The sequence below is a fragment of the Heterodontus francisci genome, chromosome 19 (assembly GCF_036365525.1).
Source record: "Heterodontus francisci isolate sHetFra1 chromosome 19, sHetFra1.hap1, whole genome shotgun sequence".
Classification (NCBI taxonomy): domain Eukaryota; kingdom Metazoa; phylum Chordata; class Chondrichthyes; order Heterodontiformes; family Heterodontidae; genus Heterodontus; species Heterodontus francisci.
In genome coordinates, this window is record NC_090389.1 from 63,619,540 (window position 1) to 63,643,380 (window position 23,841).

General features: G+C 43.5%; 1 protein-coding gene and 1 pseudogene across 4 annotated transcripts in view; both read right to left on the minus strand.

Annotated features, from left to right (window-relative positions):
• fbln2 (fibulin 2) overlaps positions 1-23,841 on the minus strand; it is a 213,336-nt gene that overhangs the window by 133,887 nt on the left and 55,608 nt on the right. The window lies entirely within an intron of this gene.
• On the minus strand, positions 18,629-19,004 carry LOC137380118 (large ribosomal subunit protein eL22 pseudogene; annotated as a pseudogene).

A 23,841-nucleotide genomic window follows, 5' to 3' on the forward strand; every position in this document is an offset into this window, starting at 1 on the left:
CCCACCACCTTTTCCTAGCTTCCTGTCCTTCCTAAATGACATGTACCCTTCAATATTCAGATCCCAATCTGTATCATCCTGCAGCTATGTCTCTGTAATGGCTATCAGATCGTAATTATTTATTTATATTTGTGCTCTCAGTTCATCTGTTTTGTTTCGAATGCTACGTGGATTCAGATAGAGCCAATAGTTTTGTCATTTTATTATTTTTGTAACCTCTAGCCTTATCTGTTGATGTACTCTTAGATTTGTGCACTCTGTCCCTTCCTGTCACAGTCTGTTTATCATTTCCCATATGGATACCTTTCTTGCCTTAGCTTTACTCCTTGATTTAACATATATTCCCAAATTTGATCCCTTGCCCCCACTATTCAGTTTAAAACCTTCTCTACTTCCAAAATTATACGGCTCACTAGACCACCAGCTCCAGCACAGTTCAGCGGTAGACTGTCCCAACGGTACAGCCACCACTTTCCTCTGTACTGGTGCCAGTGCCGCACGAACCGGAACCCACTTGTACCACACCAGTCTTTGAGCTATGCATTAATTTCTCTAATCTTATTTGCCCTATGCCAATTTGCACGTGGCTCAGGTAATAATCCAGAGATTTTTACCTTTGAGATTCTGCCTGCTTCTTAATTTGGTGCCTAGTTCCTCATACTGACTATGCAGAATGTCTTTCCTTGTCCTGCCTATGTCGTTGGTACCTACATGGACCATGACGACTGGGTTCTCCCCCTCCCACTGTAAGTTCCTCTCCAGCCCAGAGCAGATGTCCTGAACCCTGGCACTGGGCAGGCAACACAGCCGCCTGGACTCTCACTCTTTACTGCTGACCTCAGGCTGAAAACATCAGACCTTGTTGTACAAATACATAAATTAGCCTGATCTTAGAACACAGAAGAAACAGCTCATTTGGCCCATTTGATGTTTATGGTCCAAACAAGCTTCCTCCCAACATGTTTCATCTAACCTCATCAACATATCCTTCTATTCCTCTCTCCCTTCTGTATTTATCTAGATTCCCCTTAAATGCATCTATGTTGATCGCATCAACATTTTAAAAATATTCTTTCATGGGATGTGAGTATCAATGAAAAGCCAGCATTTGTTGCCCATCCCTAATTGCCCTTGAGGTGGTGGTGGTGGTGGACTGTCTTCTTGAACACTGCAGTCCATCTGGTGTAGGTACACCAACAGTGCTTGTTAGGGAGGGATTTCCAGGTTTTTGACCCAGTGACAGTGAAGGAACGGCGATATAGTTCCAAGTCAGGATGGTGTGGCTTGGAGGGGAACTTTCAGGTGGTGGTGTTCGCATGCATCTGCTGCCCTTGTCTTTCTAGGTGAAAGGGGAGTGAATTTTTAATGTGGTGGGTGGAGTGCCAATCAAGCTTTGTCCTGGATGGTGTCGAGCTTCTTGAGTGTTGTTGGAGCTGCACCTACCCAGGCAAATGGAGAGTATTCCATCACATTCCTGACTTGTGCCTTTTAGATGGTGGACAGGCTTTGGGGAGTCAGGAAGTGAGTTACTTGCCACAGAATTCCCAGCATCTGACCTGCTCTTGTACCACAGTACTTATATGGCTGGTCCGGTTAAGTTTCTAGTCAATCGTACCCCCAGGATGCTGATGATGGGGGATTCAGCAATTGTAATGCCGTTGAATGTCAAGGGATGATGGTTAGATTCTTGTAGGAGATCCTGGCACTTGTGTGGCACGAATGTTACTTGCCACTTATCAGCCCAAGCCTGAATGTGGTTCAGGTCTTGCCACATGTGGACTGCTTCAGTGTCTGAGGAGTCGCTAATGGTACTGAACAAGCAAACTTCCTCAATTCTAACCTTATGATGGAGAGAAAGCCATTGATGAAGCAGCTGTAGATGGCTGGGTCTAGGACACTACCGTGATGTCCTGGGGCTTAAATGTTTGATCTCCAACAACCACAACGATCTTCCTTTGGACTAGTTATGAATCCAACCAATGGAGGGCTCTGCCCTGATTCCCATTGACTTTAATTTTGCTCAGGCTCCTTGATGCCACTCTTGGTCAAATTCTGCTTTGATGTCAAGAGCAGTCACTCTCACCACAATTCAGCTCTTTTGTTCATGTTTGGACCACAGCTGTAATGAGTTCTGGAGCCAAGTGGCCCTGGTGGAACCCAAAATGAGTGTCGGTGAGCAGCTTATTTCTGTGTAAGTGACACTTGATAGCACTGTCGACAACCCCTTCCATCACTTTGTTGTTGATTGAGTGTAGACTAATGGGGTGGTAATTGGCCAGATTGGAATTTGCCTCCTTTTTGTGGACAGGACATACCTAGGCAATTTTCCACATTGTCGAGTAGATGCCAGTGGTGTAACTGTATTGGAGCAGCTTGGCTAGGGGTGTGGCTACTTCTGGTGTATGAGCCTTCCGTACTACTGCCAGGATGTTCTCAGGATCCATAGCCTTTGCTGTATCCAGCGCCTTCAGCCATTTCTTGATATCATGTGGCGTGAATCGAATTCGCTGAAGACTGGGCATCTGTGATGCTGGGGACCTCAGGAGGAGGCCGAGATGGGTCATCCACTCGGCACGCCTGGCTGAAGATGGTTGCAAATGCTTCAGCCTTATCTTTTGTACTAATGTTCTGAGCTCCCCTATCATTGAGGATGGGAATGTTTGTGGAGCCTCCTCCTTCAGTTTGTTGTTTAATTGTCCTTCAGTATTCATGACTAAATGTGTCAAGACTGCAGAGTTTTGATCTGATCCATTGGTTGTGGGATTACATAGCTCTGGCTATCGCATGCTGCCTCCATTGTTTAGCATGGATGTAGTTCTGTGTTGTAGCTTCACCAGGTTGGCACCTCATTTTTAAGATAGGCCTGGTGCTGCTCCTGGCAGGCCCTCCTGCACTCCTAATTGAGCTGTTCTATGTGGTAGAAAGTTCCACATTCTAACCACTCTCTGGGTAAAGAAGTTTCTCCTGCATTCCCTTTTAGATTTATTAGTGACTATCATATATTTATGATGCCTAGTTTTGGACTCCTCCACAAGTGGATACATCTTCTCTATGTCTATCCTGTCAAACCCCCTCATAAATGTTATGATTAGATTACCCCTCAGTCTTTTCTTTACTGGGGAAAAAAGCCTCAGCTGGTCAGTCTTTCCTGATAGTTATAGCCTTTCAGTTCTTGAATTATCCTTGTACATATTTTTTGCACAATTCTCCAGTGCCTCAATATCCTTTTTGCAATATGGAGACCAGAACTGTGCATAGTACTCCAAGTGTGGTCTAACCAAGGTTCTATACAGGTTTAACAAACTCACTTTTGTTCAATTCTATTCCTCTAGAAATAGTGTATGATTAAATGCATCCCAAATAATGGGTTGCAGCATATCTATTCAAATGGTATTGCCTCATCAAACACTAATTGAAGACAGCTTAACAGATTAGTAACTTTACATAAGTAAGGTAATTGTTTTAACACATAATTTCAGCTTCATACCAGAACAACTCTGTTTTAAAAATCCAGACCATAAATTGTCCACTTGTACAGTCCCTGTGCAGAGCCGCAAACACCAGGAACGCAAATCAGATAATTGTGTACACTTGGCTCCTAATTTTCCATCCAGTAAAATGAATTTTAATGGATGGAAAATTGTAGGTTGCACATACACAATTGCTCAGTATGTGCTCGTGATGAGTGAGGCTCCTTGCTGGCTGCACACAAAATGGAATTTGTACATTCAGATGTACAATTGTTACATCGTACAATTCGGTTCATTGTTACAATTCCAGTTCTGGAAGTAAAAATGGAAATCCTCAAAATCATCTAGCTCTTTCAACAGTTTAATTGGGCATAACTGAACAATACAGAGCAGAAGGTCCTGTGTTCAATTACCAACCTAGGCTGGGTTAGCCAATCTCAGCCAAGGTGGCAGTAAGAACATACAAGGCCATTGAATACCATGGATAAGCAAATCGATATTCAGTGACACCCTACTGGAAGGTGCAAATAATCAAACTTTGGATGAAAATGATATCAGCCTTGGACATCATTCATTCAGAGTCATATAGCCTACCGCTTACTCCTAAGCTTCTCTCCTGTGGCAAGAGCACTCCTTGGGAGAGGGTTTTGACCGGGACCTCCTACAACAAATATAAATTGCTTAGTTTGAATCTGGCTATGAGCTTTGGTAACCTCAATAACTAATGTCGTCGCATCAATAAGACTTAGAAGTAATTGGATTTATTTTTTAAAATTAGACTTTCCATGTCCAATTTACATCTTAGAAATTTGCAAACAGACAACCCAAAAACCAGCATGGGTGGAAAATGTACAAATAGGCAAAATCTTTATGCAGGAACACCAAAGAGGGTCATTATATTTTTAAATTTCATGCACTGAGTGAGAGATGGAGGTTTTTCAATGTTCTAGTCAATTGAACAATGGTCTCATTATTATGTGAGAGCACCAATATTCATTTGAAGAGTACAGAAACCTGCATGTGCTGGTGCCTGGTAAGGAATTAAAGGGGAGAACAGATCATCATAATCATAAACTGCAAAAAGTACAAAAACAATGGATCATTTTAAGCTAATGTTTAACTAGGTCAAAGAAATGCAAATTATAGGAGCAAGAAAAGTCCATTTTGGATTGAGAATACAAGCACTGATGGCCAAGTAGCAGTTGCCTCAAAGCATATGGTTTGTGGATGAGCTTGGAAATAAACAGCGAAGCTTGGAATAATACTGAACCAAGTGATGATTCACTCCTTGGCTTTTAAAGTGAAGCATTATTGAAACCTAAAGTTCCTTTGAGACTATGTGCACAGTTCAAATAGTTTAGGCTGGCAATAAAAGATTCTGTTAACTATTTAAATAATCCAAGCTTGACAAAAGATGATTAGCATGGATAGAAGTTTGGTTAACCAACAGGAAGCAATGAGTGGGCATAAATGGGGCAGCAAATAGTGGAGTGCCACAAGGATCAGTGCTGGGGCCTCAGCTATTTAAACTCTATATTGATGACTTGGATGAAGAGACAGAGAGTAATGTATCTATGTTTGCTGATGATACAAAGGTAGGTGGAAAGGTAAACTGTGGGGAGGACAGAGAGAGGCTGCAAAGAAATATAAACAGGTTACGTGAGTGTGCAACAAGATGGCAGATGGAGTATAATTTAGGGGAGTTTGAAGTTATGCACTTTGGTTGTAAGAATAGAAAAGCAGAATATTTTTAAAAGATGTGAAACTTGTAAATGTCAATGTTCAAAGAGATTTGGGTGTGCTTGTACAAGGAATGCAGCAAGTTAACATGCAGGTACAGCAAGCAATTAGGAAGGCAAATGGCATGTTGGCCTTTATTGCAAGGTGATTGGAGCACAGGAATAAGGAAGTATTGCTACAATTGTACAGGGATTTGGTGAGACCACATCTGGAATACTGTGTGCAGTTTTGATCTCCATGTTTAAGAAACAATATACTTGCACTGGAGGCAGTGCAGTGAAGGTTCACTAGATTGGTGCCTGGGATAAGGGGGTATCCTATGATGAGAAGCTAAGTAAATTGGGCCTATATTCTCTGGAGTTCAGAAGAATGAGGTGATCTCATTGAAACATATAAAATTCTAAAGGGATTGGATAAGGTAGATGCAGAGATTATTTTCACTGCTCAGGGAATCTAAAACAGTCTCAGGATAAGGGGCTGATCATTTAGGACTGAAATGAGGAGAAATTACTTCATTCAGAGGGTTGTGAATCTTTGGAATTCTCTAGCCCAGAAGTTGTAGATGCTTCATCATTGATTACATTTAAGGCTGGGATAGACAGATTTTTGGTCTCTCAGGGAATTAAGCAATATGGCGAATGGGCGGGAAAGCAGAGTTGAATCCTAAGATCAGCCAGTATCATTTTGAATGGTAAAGCCAGCTCAATGGGCCATATGGTCTACTCTTGCTCCTGTTTCTTGTCTTCTTGTGAAAAGATGCATCTCTTAATTGTTGCGCTTTTATCATTCTTCTGCGACCTTTTTTGTGGTTTCAGTTTTTCAAATACCCTATTGCCAATTCTGTTGTTGGGTTCTATTAGATTAGAATCAACTTTATCAACTAACAATATTATATTATTGTTAATATCATTAGTATTATCAACTTTATTCAGGGATTTGTGTTCTTCCCATAACCAATCCATACCTCCCTGAACTGTGCCCCACTCTACTGACATGTACCCAACATTTCTCCTCCTTGCATTTCTTCCATTACGCATCACTGACCTATGAGGATCGTATTGCATGTCCATTTAAACTAATGGACAGAAAATCAGGCAGACTTCATTACGGCCAGTAACGACTTATACTCTGTAACCAGACGATCCTTTACAGCCAAGCACAAAAAGAGGAAAACATGCTCCATAATGTGCAGTCATAACTGGACAACCTTACAATGTCAGACCAGATAAATATCATACTATACTGTAACTGGTCAATGATTTCACAGCATAACTCGATCCATAAAACATACAAACTGGAGGTTCAAGTGATACTCTTATTTCACTTACAAAACCCTTTGAGTTTCATTGTACTACAATAAAATACTCATCAAAAATCATAATGGTCTCTATCCCATACAAAACACCAAGAGAAGAAATAAATTATATTTTTCCTGCACATTTTCAACTTCTGAACCAATTAAATCACTTTTTTGAAAAGACATGGGGAAAGGAAGCGAAACAGATATGAAAACAACCATAAGCAAATCTGAAAAAAAAAACAAATAAAAATCAGGAGGAATGTAAAACAGACTGCCAATTTGCTATCACCTGTTTTGCACTACTGCACATAATAAAATCTACCCCCTTGTACCTTGACTGTAGTTCTCAATGTTGGATGTTATTGTTTCCTAACAAGATAAGTAGATTCAATTTATTTAGTGAAGTCAGAGTGACTGCCCTTAACATCAAGGCAGCGTTTGACTTTTATGGCATCAAGGAGCCCTAACAAAACTGGAGTCAATGGGAATCGGGAGAAAACTTGCCGCTGGTTGGAGTCACATCTAGCACAAAGGAAGATGGTTGTGGTTGTTGGTGGTCAATCATCTCAGTCGCAGGATATCACTGCAGGAGTTCCTCAGGGTAGTGTCCTAGGCCCAACCATCTTCAGCTGCTTCATCAATGACCTTCCCTCTATCATAAGGTCAGAACTGGGGATATCTGCTGATGATTGTGCAATGTTCAGCACCATTCGCAACTCTTCAGATATTGAAACAGCCCATGTCCAGATGCTGCAAGACCTGGTCAACATCCAGGCTTGGGCTGATAAGTGGCAAGTAACATTCACGCTGCACAAGTGCCAGGCAATGACCATCTCCAGCAGAGAGAATCTAACCATCTCCCTTGCTGTTCGACGGCATTACCATCGCTGAATCCCCCACTACCAACACCTTGGGTGTTCCCATTGACCAGAAACTGAACTGGACTAGCCATATAAATACAGTGGCTACAAGAGCAGGTCAGAGGCTGGGAATTCTGTGGCGAGTAACTCACATCCTGACTCTTCAAAGCCTGTTCACCATCTACAACGTACAAGTCAGGAGTGTGATGGAATACTCTCCATTTGCCTGGATAGGTGCAGCTCCAACAACACTCAAGAAGCTCGACACCATCCAGGACAAAGCAGCCCGCTTGATTGGCACCCCATCCACCACCTTCAACATTCACTCCCTTCACCACCAATGCACAGTGGCAGCAGTGTGTACCATCTACAAGATGCATTGCAGCAACTCACCAAGGCTCCTTCGACAGCACCTTCCAAACCCGCAACCTCTACCACCTAGAAGGACAAGGGCAGCAGATGCATGGGAATACCACCACCTGCAAGTTCCTCTCCAAGCCACACACTATCCTGACTTGGCACTATATCGCCATTCCTTCACTGTTGCTGGGTCAAAATCCTGGAACTCCCATTCTAGCAGCACTATGGGTGTACCTACACCCCAAGGACTGCAGCAGTTTAAGAAGGCAGCTCACCACCATCTTCTAAAGGACAATTCGGATGGACGATAAATGCTCGTCTAGCCATCTGGCACATCCCATGAACGAATATAAAATAGGCTCTTTACAGCAGCAACATTTATTTCAGTTCCATGATGCAGTTAAATTTCAGACAGTGGGGCAGGCTGATTCTGTCCTGCTATCCATCACACAGCTCATAATCGACAAATCCATTCATCAGTCATAAGGACAAGAATTCTTTCTGCATTTTTGTTTCTCTTTATTAAGTTGTCACTGGTCCAAAGATTCTGATGTTACAAGAATTAAAAGACAAACAGGAAAATCACAAATCTCGGTGGTTTAGACTGTGTGATTCCAGTACAAATAGCAAGCTGGTTTATTCCTGGCCAATATATTTTCTGTAAGGCTATTCGTTAAGCTACAATTCAGGGTAAATTTTGTGAAAGGATAAGAAATTGGATGATGGACAGAAAATAATGGACACTTGTTTGGAGTCACCTCAGGATGAAAACAAATACTAAATGAATGACTCAAGGATTGGTGTTGAGATCATATCAATAACATGGATTCAGAAACTTACTTGGTGAAACTTTCAGATAATACTTACCTAAAAAGTTTCATTGAAATTAAAGGAGGCAGCTCAGAGTTGCACAAAATATATAAGTGAGCAGAACAATCATCAGAGGTCATCCGAGCTGAATTTGCATATTTAAAGAGGACTCCACCGGCTTGGGACAAGTGTCTCACCACTTGAAATTCAAAATTGCAGTCGGCTTGATTGGGATGGGAATGGAACGGGCAAGTACCACATTCCATTTTAACTGCTGCCCCAGCCTGCTTTCTGCTGTGTAGAAGGAGTTAGAATTGACACAGATATGTCCAACCAATGCAGAGCATCAATCCACAAAGTCAATAGAATGTTATATTACAATTCTGGCTGTGTAATACAAGTCAAAGGATGCTGTGATCAAACTGTACAGCGTTCTGCTCAAGACACACATTAAACATTATGCCCAGTTCTTTCCACTAAGAGACTAGGGTGACATTCAGACACTGGGGGCTGAATTTTAAGGAAACGATGAGGACGGGTATGGAGGCGTTGTGGGGGGAGGAGGGGGGTGGGGGCATAAAGTCGGGACAGGACACATAGGATAGGAAGTCCAACATTGTGACGTCCCATTCCAATTTTGTTCATGGCGGCAATCACAGAGGGCAGGTAATTGAGATAGTTAATTGGCCAATTGAAAACAATTTTATGTATCAGATGCAATTTTATAAATGGCACGCAAATCTCATGGGGCTTCAGAGTGGAGGCGACATAGAGGCAGATCATGACTGGCTGGAAGGGGAGGCCATCAGAAGGGCAAACACCAAGGGTCTGGAAGGGCCACGAAGGGAGGGCTCAGCTTAGTGGCAGGAGTGAGAGGAAATTTGGCTGCGCTGTGGGGAGGGGGCAATACAAGGAGGGAAATGGGCAAGTGACACAAAGGAGGGCATCAAGAGGAGGGCACTGGCAAGGACTGCCTTTCAGGGAGAGGCCACTTATCATGGGCCTTTTTCACCCAGGGTTCGGGGACCCCATTGAAGACGAAGTGTATCTGAGCAGGAGGGAGGGCCAGACACCTGCAGTGGTACCACAATGCCCTATGAGCCCACAGGATGGTCCTCAGCAGCGTCTGAATGTGGCAGAATTGTGAAGAGGAGATGGGGAAGGAGTTGCCCTGCACAGAAGGAGGTACCCTCCAGTGAGAGTGTACAGGTCGAAGCTCCACTACCTACACATGTCTCATTGCCACTGCTAACAAAGACTCCACCTCTCCAGGGAGGCCATAACTGACCCGTGTGCCAGGATGCAAAATGATCTGTACCCCAGGGAACTTGCTGGGAATCCGATGCCCTGAAGATCACCATGGCAATGCACTTCTATATCACCAGATCATTCCAGGGATCCACAGGGTACATGTGTGGAATCTCATAGTCCATGCCATATCTGTGCATCAAGGACATCACCAATGCCCTGTTCAGAAGAATATGCGTGCTGCGGCACAGATCCCAACTTACAATCGGAGAGGGCCATCGGGTTCGGAGCCATCACTGGATTCCCCCATGTGCAGGGGGTCATGGACTGCACTCATGTGGCAATCAAGGCTCTGGAACACCCACCAGTGGCCTTCATCAACAGGAAAGGAATCCACTTCCTCAATGTACAACAGGTCTACAACCACCATAAATGAATCCTGCAGGTCTGCGCACACTTCCTGGGAAGTTGCCACGATGCCTACATTTTGAGGCAATCACAGGTGCCTAAACTTTTCCGTCCTCCCTCCACCCATCAGGGATGGATCCTTGGAGACAAGGGGTACCACTGAAGACATGGCTTCTGATGCCTGTGAGGAACCTCCATGTGGATGCAGAGGAGGTGTACAATGCCTGCCATGGGACATCATGAGCTACAATTGAGCAGACCATTGGTCTGCTGAAGAGGAGATTCAGGTGCCTAGATCGGTCCGGTGGAGCCCTTCAGTATGGCTCAGCGAGGGTCTCATGTATCATTGTAGTTTGCTGTGCATGGCACAACCTTGCCCTGCAGAGGGAGGAGCCGTTGATCAATGAGGAAAGTGAAGAGCCGACTACCTCCTCAGACGATGATGATGTGGAGCGGGAAGATGGGCAAGCTGGGCCAGATGAAGAAGCACAGGGCAACATGACATTGGACATGAGAGACACAAAAGGGAGGCTTGTAATGCCTTTATACATTCGTCTTTCATTTGATCCTTTATGGCCCTTGTACCTTTTCCAATAAAGACCTTCCTTAATGCAGCCATCTTTCATCATTACTTTAACGATCCATTGTCTTATTGAACATTCGCATGTAGCTGACCTGGTGAGGATCTAGAGTTGAGCCCTTTCAGCATCTGCAACCACCTCCAGCTCCTTCCCAGAGGCTGGGTTGCAGCAAAGGGACAAGCCCTTGATGGAGGGAAAAAGAGGGAGTCCATGCCTTACAGTAAGGATTTATTTACTGTCATAATGGAGGCGGACAGTGCAATGATAGACAAATGCTCACCTGTGAAAGCCCACTGATTCTGTGTGAACTTCTCAAAACTTTTACATGAACTCCTACATGGTGGTGCTCCTGCACCGGTCAGCTGAGCTGGAGGCTGCTGACTGACCTTGGTTCCCATTGGCTACGGATGAATTTGGTGGCTGCCCTCAGGATGCCTTGGGCCTGGAGAGCCCCAGCATACTCTGGGCCTCTTGCACAGAAGCAGTACTGTCTTCTTTCAGTTGGGATTCTGGATGAACTGGCAACACTAGCTGAGGGGCAGAGGAGCTTCTGCCTGCACCAGGGTCATCGTGAGAGGAACCCCAGCTGTGGGAGGCATACACTCCTCCTCCCTATCAAGGCTGACTTCTGCTTCCCTGCTGACCTGGGAGGTCAGAGGACCTGGTGCTGACTCGAGATCCACTGTCCCCCTCTCACTTTGCCACTGCTGCATTGTGCCCATGGTCAGGACAATGGCATGGAAGTCTGCACGAATATCCAGCCAACACAGTGCTCTGCTGGATGTGGCTTTCCATCAGAGCTGCCAATCTCTCAATGGAGGCCATTCATGCACCAGTCAGAGACAATGTCGAGGTCAAGGTTTGGATGGACTCCTTCATCGACCGCACTTGGGCTCACATAGCCTCTAGCTATGTCAGATGTTGCCGCACCTCTCACTGCGGCTACAGCATTTCCCTTGTTGCTACTGAAACCAGAGGCATGTCATGAGCCTGGCCTCCCACAGTTATCCGACTGTCAGAGGCCTGGGCTGTCACCATCTCCAATAGCTGTTCGGGTGCATGTGTGCTGTGTTCACCAGTTTCTGTTCCCAGATCTAACCTCATGAGCAAACCCACCGAGGTGTATGTATCTGTGCTGCCGGAGGAGTATAAGGTGCCGATGGACCCTCTGAGGCTCCTTCCTCCCCCTCAGAGGTGGCAGGATTTGCCACGGATTCGGCTACTCTCTGATTTACCACAGCTTGACCTGCATGACAGAACAAAGATATATAAGGGTCAAGGGCCTGCCCTTCCTCCAGGGCACATACCCCTATGATGCAGATGCCTGTGTGCTCCAGATGCTTGATGAGCAGCATGGCTCCATCATTGCAGATGCAGCATTGTGCCCCATGTAGACCTTATTTACTGTCTTGGGAGGGTGCCCCAGTCTCTTTGTCTACAATACTCTGTCCTCCCTGCAGTCGGCAAGCTCCTCCATTGGTGTCCTCATGCAGCAGTGGCAGCTCACCTCCAATCTTTGTCTGCTCCCTATGATTATGTGCTATTTTTTCCTGCAGAAAGAGGGAAGAGAGATGTTGGACCCGTAGTGAGATCAATCCCAACACTTGGGCAGCTGGCAGTCCAATTGTCACTGATGGGGGCACACAGATGCCTCCTTCATGTGCTTCCTTCGCAGGGATCTCACGAGATTACAAAATGACAGCAGGCCTCCTTTCAGGGCCACAGTGACAGGCCACTGACAGACATGTTACATCCCCTGTCCCTTTGCCCATATCTAGGGTTAAATCGCTCTCAGTGCAACATCCTACTTCGCCAGATGCAAGGCTCAAGAGGATGAAGGGATTAAATGATATTCACTTTTGCAGCCTGGATGAGTTCATTGAGCCGCATGCGGCACTGTATCTATATGCGCATTGTTATGCCACGGCTGCTGACCTCCTCAGCAATCTGGAGCCAGACTCGCTTGGTGTGGCTTGCCGGTCTCTTCCTTCTGTTCCTTGGGAATAAGATGTCTCTGCTCTCCCTGACAGCCTGTAGTAGCACCTAGCGGGAGGCATCAGGAAACCGTGGGGCCACACGGGGTCTCCTGTTTGCCATCTCTAAGCATTCAACGTCACCTCTTCCTCTTCCAGGACTTCCCAATGCGCAGTGCACTGCAGGCCTAGCAGCCCTTTAAAAATCTCCTCCTCAACTGCCGAGGCATTACCTGATGCCACACTCCCCGCCTCCAGGCCAGACCCCGACCACACAATTGGTTGGGTGTCACGACTCATTAATCTTAATTGGCTGGCTGCCACTGTATCGCGTGAAGCCAGCCGTTCCAGCCCTCCACCTGCCTTGCGCCTGACTCCACACCCAATGGTGGGACCAGCATTTGAAACATAAAATTCAGCTCAGAAGGTAATGTAGAGTAGAGCTATGAGGCTTATCCCTAGTGTGAAGCATCTGAGTTATGAAGAAAAATTGGAGAAAGTTGGGCTCTCCAGTCTAGAAAGAATTTGTCTGAGGTGATCTTATAGGAAAGACAGGCAAGTACAGGAAAAAGTAAATCTGCAATAGTACGTCACATGAAATTGCAGAAGAACAAGGGGGCATGGGTTCAAACTAATAAAAGGCAAAGTTAAGACTGATAAATGAATTCTTCCCTACATAAAAAGTGATCAATGGATTTCCAGATAAACCATGGAGAAATCTAGAGTTATTTTAAAAACAGTTAAAGGCAGCAATACAGGATATTTCTGGATTGTTGAATTAAAATGGATTGAATGGCCTTCCTCATCTATAAGTATCTTGTTAACTTGTGAAATGAAATAGATACACAGCACAGGGAATAGGTAATCTAATAGTTTCTACTCTTCTACATGAACTATTTTGAACTTATGACTTATCTGTCAAATTTGTCTCAGGTGAATGGATGGTAAGCTGTGACTGATATTCATTTCACTAAGAAACAATCGATTTCCACATTATGGCCTGGAAGTTCCAATGTGCGACATTGCCACACATTTATTCAACCTGCTATTTTAAGATATTAAAGTAACTGGCAAAGGAATTTGATACAAGCTTAACAGTGTCAACTGCAGCACTTTATATTTGAATTTGTTCCTTTTGAAGTGTTAATATATGCATGGTTGATGACTGATAGAAGTAGATGAATTCATTAACTAATCTGACTCATTGGGATTATTTTAAAACAGTTAAATCCAGATTTTCCATTGAATACTCCAAATTTTTGAGTGGTATTCTGGCAGCCAATATCGGAAAATGAAGTCCCACACCACAACTTAAGTAGTGCAAATGTGCTGACCTTGGAAACCTTGAAAATAGCACACTCTCATTTAGTCTAAAACCTGCCAATAATTATTGTGGCATAAATAATGCCAATATCTGAAAATTTAAACTTTAACATCTCAACTAATAGGGAAACCTTCTTTTGGCATAAAGGCAACATCATTACTGCTCCTTCTTAGTGGACAAGTTCAGAGTTCAGCTTTCACTTCCATTTCAGTACCTTTAATTGACAGTCAAGCTTTGATTTTAATTCAGGCTGGCAATTGTGTGACCAGGTTAGCAGTAAACTATTCCTGACCTCAGCAAGATGCTGCCTGGGAGATTTTAACTCCTGCTTCTCACCTGCATAGGCCTCATGAATCTCCCATTTGAAACCAGCAGGAAGCCTTGCCTAATTGGCATGCGGAAGTGCAATATCAGGTGGCAGGAGACAGGATGCCAGAAGGAATGGGAGGGGATCCCCAATGACCTCTAAATTTTTAACGAAGGTCCCCGCCAGTTTCCGGCAGACATCCCTCCTCCCTAGCCACGCAGTCGGTGGGGATGAAAGGTGTTTCTGGAGCAAGGGAGGCCTAAACTTTCCTTGTGGGGTGCAGAAGAGCTCCTATATTTTTGTAACTAATAAACTGAAGGGTACAAATAAAATGAAAAAAATAAAATTTTTGTAAATGCTTAAAAAATTTTTCACCTGGGCTGCTCACAGCAGAGTCAGGGCTATTAATCTTTATGAGACTCCAGGACAATCCAGGAGGGTTGGCAACCCATTGGCATCAAGGATAATTTGAACTGCCCGTCCACCCAGTTTCCCCAGGCTGGAAGCATTAATATTATCATTTCAGACTGTGTGTGATGCAAAATACTATCTCACCACAAAAAAGATAAAGCTATCCAAAGTTAAAGCTTAATAAATTATTCAACCACAGTCCAGACTTTCCATTTGCTTTTCTCCTATCTGTTGTTTGACTGGCACTACAAAGCTGTAGTTTAAAAACACTTTGAGGGTAACACTTAAAATCTTAACACCTTTTATGTGAGTATTACAGCTTTGTAACTCTCTAAAATTGTGTTTCTGACCTGTCAACATCAGGGAAATGTTTAGGTGATACTTATAATCTATAGAAATAACACAAATTACAATGTTCTTTTAAAAAATGGAGCTTTGTTTTAAAGAGTGGCACACCTGACATAGATAACATTTTAAACCAAAATGAGTAATTACCATTCCGAACAAACAAATCTGGGGAAATAAAATTATCACATGCACATGACTTGCACCAAAAGAGGATGGCCAGGAAGCTACCTAAAATTGGTGTTAATCTGTTAATTGTGCATGAATTGTTTGATTATATGCAGATGGAGGGTGTTAATTGGGGTCTTACTTGAGCACTTATAAGCAGACGCTTACTGAGACTGATGGAGGGTTTTGAGTGAGAAGTTACATGTTTGTAATCCATACAATAAATGTGAAACTGAGTAAAGATAGGCTCCACCATTATCCTTCTATAACAAGCTTTCTGGAGTCAAACACAGGTCTCATGTTAATATTTCGGACAAAAAGCCAGTACTTGTCGCCCCTCTGGTGCCCTTCACTTTTGGATTGTCTGCCTTTAAAACCATAACATAGATGTGATAAGATCATTATTTCACAATCTTAACATATTAAACCCAATGAAGAACCAAAATAAGAATCAGTTTTAGAAAATGAGTAGTTATCACAGCCCACAATTCTCTTCTGATTTACAGCCACCTCATAATTCAGCTGAATAATCAATGACTACAGTTAGTCTACAGATTAATGAAATACTCATGAATTTAAAAGACTGACAAACCTTAAAAAATAACATTCTTAATACTTTTGATATAACTATAAAACATTGCATTTGTCCCAGTTTAGTAGTTTTATATAGAATTGGGGAAAATGCATGTAAACGAAATACAAGGAAAAGGGTAAAGAAAATTGGTTGGAATTTCTCTCAATCCAATTTATTTACTCTGTTTTCCATGCCAATCTTATAAAAAGCAATGAATGCCAAAATTTCTTGAGAATCTTGTTAACATTAATTTGTGTGGCAATGTTCTGACATAAAACCAACATAAATCAGTTAAAAGTAAATCTTGTTTTTAAAAAAGCACAGATCTGCTCTTACACTGAAGCTTTCATGGAGATTATGGGCTAATGTTGCAAAAACTTTGCTAATCTTCCTGGTCCCTACTGGAAAAACTTTATTTAGTCAACTGGACTTTAGTTTCAATGCTGACACGACGCAACACTTGGAACTATCAGTTAATGTCTCGTCCAGTTTTCGGGCAATTATCTTGTCTGTTGCTATGACCTGATGGCCTAATGTCCAGGCCTAATTGGCTGAGCTGCCTTTTGAATATAGACAGTTGTTTGGCAGCAGAGCGAAAGAACCAGAAAGTTACATTTGCAAATCCAGGCTGCACTGCTAAAGCCAAGCCCCACAGAGATCACAAAAACCAACCCTGCACTGGGCCAGATAACAAAGCTATTTTTACAGCCCTGGTGCAGTGAAGCAAGGCATTAGAAACATGAATGTGCACTCTTCAAGGACTTTAGGGGACTAATCAGTGGCATACTCAGATGGAATAAGTAACCATGTACGCCTAGGACAGAGTGGATATAGCTATTGATTTATTCTTTCACTAAGAAGCAGTACCGAAGCAGTTTTGATAATGAAGCAGCCTATTCTAACCTAAATCAGGGCCTGGATAACACCCCAGTCTTGGGGTGACAAGTGGTGAGTAGCATGTACACTGCCTAAATGCCAGGTAATGGCAAGAGAAGGTTCAGCTATCTCCCACTGACCTTCAAAAGTGTCAGTATTGATAAATCCCCTCATCATCCACATTTGAGGGTCGCCAATGATTAGAGGCTTCACTGGACCAATCATACCAACACTGGCTAAAAGAGAAGGATGGGTGCTGGGTACTCTATGATAAATAGCTCACCTCATGACACCTCAAAACCTCACCACCATCTACAAGACTCAAGTCAGAGTCTTGATGAGCACAGCTGCAACAAAGTGCTCAAATCCATCCAGGACAAAACAATTTGCTTGAATGACCCCTCTGCCACTGGACTTAGTACTTACCCCTGACATGATCAGTGCCCAGTAGCTGAAGTATGTACAATCAACATGATGTACTTCAGCAACTCATCATGGTTAGTTTGACAGTACCCTGTCTTTGCAAGTTTTACCATTATGATGGATGAGAGCAACAATGTCATGGGGATATCATCACCTCCAAGTTCCCTTCTCAGCCATACACCATTCTGGCTTTGACATATAGAATCATCGAGTGATGCAGCACAGAAGGCAGCCATTTGGCCATCGTACCAGTAGCAGCTCTCTAAGTCCCACTCCCTTGTCCTTTCCCCACAGCCCTGCAAATCTTTCCTTTTCAAGTATTTATCCAATTCCTCTTTGAAAATGATTCTCGAATCTGCTTCCACCATCTTTTCAGTCAGCGCATTCTAGATCATAACAACTTACTGCATAAAGATATTCTCCTCATCTTATCTCTGGTGCTTTTAACAATGACCTTAAATCTGTGTCCTCTGGTTACCAACATACTTGACAGTGGAAAGACACTCCCCTTATTTACTCTGTCAAAACCTTAATGATTTTAAACACCTCTATTAAATCTCCCCTTAGCCTTCTCTGCTCTGCTCTAAGGAGAACACCACCACTTTCCCTGGTATCTCCATGTAACTTAGTACTGTTCCTTCATTGTCAATGGATCAATACCCTGGGATTCACTACCTACTGCCATTGTAGGAGCACCTTCAGCACAGAAACTGCAAAGGTTCAAGAAGACCCATTACCATCTTTTAAGGAAAACTAGGAATGGGCAATAAATACAGCCTTGCCAATGTTGCACACCACTCTAGGATAAAAAAATGTGCATTAGTGATATTACAAGACGCACCTTGGAATTGATATCTATTTCACTGTTACATCGGGTGTACAGCACAGAAACAGATCATTTGGCCCAAAATGGCTTATGCCAGTATTAATGCTCCTCATGAGCCTCCTCACACCCTGGGCTAGATTTTGGTCTGGAGGCAGGGGTCCTGGTGCCGGGCCAAAAAATCTAGCACCCTACTTCATCAAACTCTATCTGCATATATTCCTTTTTCCATCATGTGCTTATATAGCTTCCCCTTAAACGCATCTATGCTATTTGCCTCAAGCACTCCTCGTAATAGCACATTCCACATTCTTACCACTCATTTGATAAAAAGTTTCTTCTGAATAGTTCATTGCCTTTATTAGTGATGATCTTATATTGATGGCCTTAATTTGGCATCTGACAATAGACAAGTGGCCTTTAAAAACTCAGTCACCCGTTGCATGTTGGTAGCCCTGCCACCCCCACACACCACCTCTGCAAAATGGTCCACTGGCTGCGGCATGAATTTTTGTGCCCACCTTCCTCCGTGCCGCCCCCATCGAGGGCTAAAAATCCTGCCTTTTTTTCCCTTTTTGTTAACTTTATTGAAGACAGTTTGTACAAAAGTTCAGACCAGCCTTATGCTTAGTCTTCATACACTTCCTCCTCTTCATCCTGATTGATCTGGAAGTGATCTCATAGCTCACTTTGCTGTTGGCAACTACGCGAAGCCAGTCACGCAGGTTGTTCTTCTTGTGGTACTTCTTGGTGAGGTATTTTAGGTACCTCTGAGAATGGGACCTCAGAGGCAACAGTGATCTTACTCTTGTTCCTCTCAATGGTTACCACATTGCCCAGATTGCCAGCTTTACCATACAATCTGATGCATTTCTGCAGGAAACTGCTCAAAATTGGAGGCATCCACGATACCATCTTCCACTGGATGTGTGCAGTCCAAGGTAAACTTCCAACACCTGCTCTTCTTCTTGCCTCTTGTCAGAAGCTTCTTCGCAGGAGCCATGTCTGCACAAGATGGCGCAGTTGTCTCTGTCAGTTTTTATTACACTGTTCACAGCCAGCAGGGAAGGCCTGCCCGACCATTTCTGCTGAGCATTCAGGACCAGACATTTCCCAACACCATGGGTGTGAGGTGCTTGCAGATTGTTGTGAGACTCTTGTTTATTATTTACAGTACGGTAAAACAACATGAAAGGTAGCTTAACCACCATTCTCTGATTTATCCCTCCCAAGGATCTTTCTGTGGGAAAATGGTCAAAAACAATTAAGAATTTAAACACAAGGTTTTTAATTCTGTATACAGTTAATTAAGTATACAAATTATGTTCAACTTGTACCTTAGCTAGACCACACTTGGAGTAATGTGCACATCCTGTAGATACCATTGACCAGAAATTTAACTGGACCAGCCACATAAATACTGTGGATACAAGAGCAGGTTATTGGTTGGGGATTCTGCAGTAACTCACCTCCTGACTCCCCAAAGCCTGTACACAAGACACAAGTCTGGAGTGTGATGGAATACTCTCCACTTGCCTGGATGGGTGCAGCTCCAACAACACTCACAAAACACACACTGTCCAGAACAAAGCAGCTCACTTGACAGGCACCCCATATACCACATTAAACATTCATTCCCTTCACCACCAGCACACAGTGGCTGCAGTGTGTACCATCTACAAGATGCACTGCATTGCCAAAGTTCCTTCAACAGAACCTTCTGAACCTTCAACCTCTAACACTTAGAAGAACTCGGGCAGCAAGTGCATGGAAACACCACCAGCTGCAAGTTCCACTCCAAGTCACACACCATCCTGGCATGGAGATATATTGCCATTACTTTCTTGTCGCTGGATAAAAATCTTCAAACTCCCTACCTAGCAGTACTGTTGGTGTACCAACAGACTGGACTGCAGCGGTTCAAGAAGGAAGCGCACCACCACCTTCTGAAGGGGAATTAGGGATGGCCAATAAATGCTGGCTTTGCCAGAGATGCTGACATACCATGAACGAATAATAATAAAAATGTTCTAGTCATCATAATATAAAAAGGATATAGAGGCATTGAAGAAGTTGCAAAGAAGAGTCACAAGGGTGATACCAGAACTGATAGGATATACTTATCAGGAAGGACTGACAGGCTGGGGCTATTTTCCCCAAAAAATGGAAGACTGAGGAGTGACCTGATAGAGGTCTTTAAGATAATGAAAGGGTTTGAAAGAACAGACGTAGAGAAAGTGTTTTCACTTGTGGGAAATCCAAACCCAGATGCATCTGTCCATGACAGTATTGGTAGGTATGACCACTGCACAGTCCTTGGAGATGAGATTCTGACATTACACTAAGGACACTCTCCATTGTATTGTGTGACACCACCATCATGCTAAAAGGGCCAGATTCAGAACAATCTACCAGCTCAAAACTGGGCATCCATGAAGCGCTGTGGGCCATCGACAGAAGTCAAATTGCATTCCACTACAATTTGTAATCTCATGTCCTGGCATATGCCAGGCAACTGACTCTGGTACAATGAAGAGTGAAGAAGAACATGCCAGGAGCACCACCAGGCGTGCCTGAAAGTCAGGTGCCAACCTGGTCTCACAACCAATGAGTCAGATCAAAGCTCTGCAGTCCTGCCACATAGTCATGAATGATGGGATTAGTTACAATTAAATAACTAACCGGAGGAGCAGGCTGCATTAACATCCACATTCTCAATAATGGTGGAGCCTAGCACAAAAGTGCAAAAGACAAGATTGAAGCATTTTGCAACCATCTTCAGCCAGAAGTACCCAATGGATGATCCATCTCGCCCTCCACCTGAGGTCCTCGTAATCGTAGATGCCAGTCTTCAGTCAATTCGTTTTACTCCACATAATTTCAAGAGCTGAGTGCAGTGAATACAACAGAGGCTATGTGCCAGAGCAACATCCCAGCTGAAGACTCCAGAACTAGCCGTGCCTCAAGTCAAGCTGTTCCAGTACAGATAGAACACTGACATCTACCCAACAAAGTGGAAAATTGCCCAGAAATGTTCTGTCCACAAGAAGCAAGACAAGTCCCATCTCACCAAATACCATCCATCCGTCTACTCTCAATCATCAGCAAAGTGTTGGAAGTGCTATCAAGCAGCACTTAGTCACTAATAACCTGATCACCGCTGCTCAGTTTGGGTTCTATATTACAGCCTTGGTCTAAGAATAGACAATAAAGCTGAATTCCTCGAGTGAGGTGAGAGTGACTGCCCTTGACATCAAGGCAACAATTGACCAAGTGTGGCACCAAGGAACCCTAATAAAGCTGTTGTCAATGGAAATGATGGGGAAAACTTTCCACTGATTAGACCTATGGCTTTTATGAGCTAGGAGGACAAGGGGAGCAGGTGCATGGAAACACCACTATCTGCAAGTTACCCTCTAAGTCACACATCATCCTGCCTTGGAAATGCATTGCCAATCGTTCATCATTGCTGGGTCATAACCTTGGAACGCCCTAATTAAGCTCTGTGGGAGTGCCTTCACCACTCAGACTGCAGTGGTTCAGGAAGATGGCTTCTTAGTTAGGGCAATTAGGGATAGGCAATAAATGTCCATTAGCCAGCAACGCCCACATCCCTTGAATAAATACATTAAAAAAAAAATTAAGCTTTGGTACACAAACGGCTTAAAATACTTAAATAAATAGGATTTTTCATTTGCTCGTTTATTCCTGAGTTAATTTCAATTACCAGTTGTATCAATTAAGATAAATTACCTTTTAAGAATATTTGAATCATGTATTAATTTTAACTTATAGAAACAATTACAGCAAAGCATATTTATATGAAAAATCAATGAAAGAATTGACACAAAATGCAATTATAAACCAACCATATTTTTGACTATTATAAATCAGTTTTTGAAAATTTTAATATATATTTATCACTCCAGGTTCTCCTGTCGTGCAAGAGTTAATGCATCTCGGACTGGAAATCTCAACAGACGCACAAATCTCCTACTATTCAAGCTGAACCTTATTTGCAGCAGCAATGAAATCTATTCATCATTGTGTCAAATAAAAGTCCAGGAAATAATAAAATCTATAAACATTACTATATAAAATATTGTTGGATCAACCAACAGCTTCTGTTGCAGTTCAGTATTGTGTGTCAAAACTTCACCTTTCAAGACAACTACTGAAAATGGCAGTACATAATAATTGTCATCAGGTTTGGATTTGTTGCTATCCATAAATTTGAACTGTTTCATTAAAATCAAACTTCCAGGTTATATGGGATATTAAAAATTTATGCTGTTGCTTTTACAACAGGACAGATCAGAAAATATACCAGTAGGTATATTTACCAGTATCAGTAAGTTTAACTCTACCAGTACCAGCAGGTTTAAGTGTGCTTCTTAATAATTTTGTTTTTGCCATTTCCCCTGCACCAACTATCAAAAGGTCATGTGTTGCAAAAACAGGTCTCCAGTACTCATTTCTGCACGATTCGGCCATTACCAGCTGGTGAGCTTCTGAGAAGGAGGTCATGCAATTGTTTGCACTACATGGGGTCAATATGTAATGTATGCCTTCGTTGATGTAATGACGGGTCGACAGAGATGATAAGGACATTCAAGGAAAGGCCAACAAGGCTATACGAGGACGAAAACTGAATCACTTACATGGGCATTTAAGGGAGAATCACAAGAAAAGTGTCTGACTAGTGTGCCTTCCTGCCATGCATATCAGTGCATGCTGACAGCGGTCCCTCTGGTGGATTGCCATTGTCCACTTGGTCTGCAGGCCCTCCAATTCTTCCTCATCCTCAAAAGTGACGGCGCGCTCCAGGAGGTCCTCACTCTCCAAAGCTTCTTCCCTCTGGAGCGCCAGGTTTTGCACAGCACAGCACGACAATACATGACATCCTTGCTGGGGCATATTGCAGGGCACCCCTGGATTTATCCAGGCATCTGAACTGCATTTTCAGAAGGTCTATGGCCTGCTCAATGGTTGCCCTTGTTAATGCGTGACAACAGTCGTAAGTGCTCTCTACCTGTGTTCTGGGGTTCCACACAGGCATTAGGAGCAAATCTCCAGTAGGGTAGCCCTCGTCACTCAGTATCCTTTTATGAAGATTCTCAGGAAGACTGAAAAGCTGGGGCACCTGGGACTATCTCAGAATGAGAGAGTTGTGACAGCTTCCTGGGAGCCTCACTTAGAGCTGAAGGATCCATTTACAATGGTCACAAACCAGTTGTACATTGAGTGAATGGATACCGTTACTGATGATGAGGGCTCTTGGCAATGGTTAGTCACCACATCCCATTGAGCTCAGACCCTCCTCCAGCATAGCACACAGCTCCGTGACTGCCTTCCTGTACAGACGCAGTCATCATCGACACTAATGTTCCGACATCTCCAGGAAGCAGAGCCTTTGTCAGTACATCCTTTCGACTGGATAGAGCCTTCTGCGGCCATGAGCCTGGTTGTGTGGCTCTCTGTGTCCTCCTCCTCCACAGCCCCCTTCATCCTCATGAGCCTGATGCTCCCCTAGGTGTTGCAGCTCCACTCCCTCTGGCTACACCTGTCTCCCTCTCTCATTCCCCTCCTCAATGGAGGACTCGAAATCTCAGTGCAAGAGACCCATTGTTAATTGAAGCGTTCACGTCTCAAGGCCCATCAGTATTCTGCCTCTGATGTGTGTACCCACTTTGCAGAACCTCCAGCTTTTCACTCCCATGCTTTGCAGCTTCTGACCCTCCCTGGATTGCAACATTGCTACTTTTAATGAATTGCACCTATAGTCAACACTGAGCTCTCACCTCCTTGTAGCTAGCGAGGCTCTGAAGTTCAGTGCTTCC